Source organism: Salmo salar, chromosome 25 (assembly GCF_965601325.2).
Source record: "Salmo salar chromosome 25, fSalSal1, whole genome shotgun sequence".
NCBI classification, from domain to species: Eukaryota; Metazoa; Chordata; class Actinopteri; order Salmoniformes; family Salmonidae; genus Salmo; species Salmo salar.
In genome coordinates, this window is record NC_138315.1 from 19,304,859 (window position 1) to 19,307,802 (window position 2,944).

General features: G+C 39.3%; 1 long non-coding RNA gene across 1 annotated transcript; it reads right to left on the minus strand.

Moving 5' to 3' along the window:
• Positions 1-681: 681 nt before the first annotated feature.
• Positions 682-2,471, minus strand: LOC145864099 (uncharacterized). Its single transcript, XR_014382680.1, has 2 exons — positions 2,211-2,471; positions 682-1,242 (listed from the first exon to the last, which is right to left on the minus strand). It is a non-coding gene; the product is annotated as an uncharacterized LOC145864099 (long non-coding RNA).
• Between the last annotated feature and the right edge of the window lie 473 nt (positions 2,472-2,944).

Consider the following 2,944-nt stretch of genomic DNA (forward strand, 5'->3'; position numbering starts at 1 on the left):
AACAATCAGAATAAAGTCATAGAATAATTGTAAGCTATTAGTCGTTAGATGAGATGTATTGTCTACTTAATACATGTTTTTGTTTACAGTACCCTTATGAATTCCTCAAGATCTAGTGTTTATCAATCTCAATTGGATTCAAATTGGATGCTCATATTATTATTCATTTCCTGAGAAGTGTTGTTTTCAACAGACAAGAATCCATGGTGAGTAATGTTAAGCAGGCATCCTGGGCCCTGATCATACTTTACATGCCAAGAAGTCATGGGAAACTATGACCATACACCTACAGTACAGCATGTTACTCACAGTGTATATAAGTGTGGGTGTGTGGAAGTGGGTGTGTAAATCCCTTGACACCGCTCACACACTAAGACTGCCAAGCTCAAATAGAGACGAGAATATTTTACTATTTTTCAGGGGTGTCATGCACCCCAAAAATCTGAGGGGGCACAAAGTAAGCGAGGATGTCCTGGGTGGTGGTTGAGAATTGGGCATTTTTCAAACACCTGAAACATCTTTTTTTATGCAATCTAGAGACATAATCATTATGCTTAATTCTATTTTTCTGCATACCCCTTGAGCTATCTGTATCCTCCAGACCTGTGGTTATTTTTGTTAAGAAACAAAATATGCTTCTCTGCTAAAATATTGAAAGGAATATGAGTCTTAGAGTCCACCAACATTTTTACCTTTATTTAACTAGGCAAGTTAGTTAAGAACAAATTCTTATTTACAATGACAGCCTACCAGGGAACATTGGGTTAACTGCCTTGTTCAGGGGCAGAACAACAGAATTTTACCTTGTCAGCTCGGGGATTCGAGCCAGCAACCTTTCGGTTACTGGCCCAACACTCTTACCACTAGGCTACCTGCCGCCCCACCTATTGGCATGACACCTCTGCTCTTTTTTATACTAGAACTAAAGAGGAAATAACATCATTAACCATTCTCCACCATGCTCCGGGTTAGGGAAGGGTTTGGCCGACTGGGATTTCCTTGTACCATCACGCTCTAAGCGACTCCTTGTGGCGGGTTGGGTGCCTGCAAGCTGACATCGGTTGCCAGTTGGACAGTGTATCCTCTGACACTTTGGTGCAGCTGGCTTCCGGGTTAAGCGAGCAGTGTGTCAAGAAGCAGTGCGGCTTGGCAGGGTCATGTTTCGGAGGATGCATGGCTCTCGACCGTCGCCTCTCCTGAGTCCGTAGGGGAGTTGCAGCGATGGGACAAGTCTGTAACTACCTACCAATTGAAGAGATAAAGGGGTAAAAGTACAACAACAACAAAAAACATAGGAAATCATACTTACTCAAGCACAGTAGATCTACGTAATTTTATCTTCTTGATCCTACACTTAATTACTACACCATTATCATTCTTCTAGACATACGTCTTTGTAGGCACATAGTCTTACTGAGGAGGCATTTCAGCGGAAGTCACAAATCGTTCAGAATGTTGCTGGTTATAAGGCTTTCTAGTACAGTATTTTCATCTGTCGTTTGAAAAGCAGCCATAGGGTGCTTGTTAATGTGACACCAAGCGGAGTCACGCTTTCATCATAAGTGTTATGAAAGTCTGGAGTTATGTTTGTTTGGAAATGTATTAAAAAAAAGTATGTTAGAATTTGATACTGATACAAATGTGATACAGTGGTATAGCGCCCTCTAGTGTCATACTTAAACAATTAACAGAAAAAGACAAGAATAACATTTTTTTAGATGTGGACTGGTTTTGTCATGATAGGCTACAGTTTAGAATGAATTTGATTAAAAGCAAAGCTTCTGTTCTTAGCATGAACACTGAAGGTATGGTTCCCAAGCCTTATATTGTTATTCTCATACAACATTGTTCAGCCACTCATCATCAGTCATTCATCACAAGTGAGAAGTGACAAGAAGTGAGCAAGAAATATCTCAAGTAAAAAGGCAAACTAAACGCCCAACAAATCAGAAGCTTCATTAGTGACAAATGCCACATGTCGTTTTTGTATTTTAAAGGAATCACCCTGGAGGTCAAATCTAATAAACAGAAGTTGTGTTTCCCAAATGGAACCATTAGCAAGATAATGGCAGCGAATGACACCATTCAACAGCACATCATGCTTTGTATCTGTCTGTTACTACTGCATCTTATACAATTAAAGTATATAAACTCTGTTCTCCAGAAATGTATAGACCTACAAGAGGAAAATCAAGTTAGGAAGCACTTACTGGTGAAGAATTCATCTTAATCTCAGCATGTAATTCCACAGAGGTTACATTATAAACAATGATTTCGTCTTACTTTGTCCAACATGCTGAACAAAGGTTTCCACTGATGATAGACTATTGTCACTTCATAATATGTACGATCAATGTGGAGCAGAATCCATCTGTCAATAATTAGTGTTCTATCTATCCTGCTAATAGTTTAGGTTGTTGAGGTTGTTACATTAGAAAGCTAGAAAGGAAGGAACAAAATTGTACAGGCGACTTCCCAATTCCTTCAAGATGAGATTGCAATCATTACTCGCACAGAGTAATGGTTTATCCCATTAGTACCGTGTTCTTACAGTAGTAGTGTATCCAACTCACCACTAGAGTGCAGCAGTTGATAACATTCCACCACCACTATCAAACCAGGGAGGTTTCAGTGGCATCTTTGTTTCTCACACAAAAAACGAGTTACTGCCAAAGTACTCCTTTATTGCTGCTGCCAAAGCTGTGATATAATGCATGATGCAAGCATATGTAAGGCCTCTAATCTATTAGTAGAGTGCCTCAGAGATACTGTATTTGGAGAAAATTACTCCTATTCAAGAGATCTTGTGTTATGCAACTTCAAATCAAATCAAATGTTATTAGTCACATGCGCCGAATACAGCAGGTGTAGACCTTACAGTGAAATGCTTACTTATGAGCCCCTAAACAACAGTGCAGTTTAAAAAAAAATACAGATAAGAATA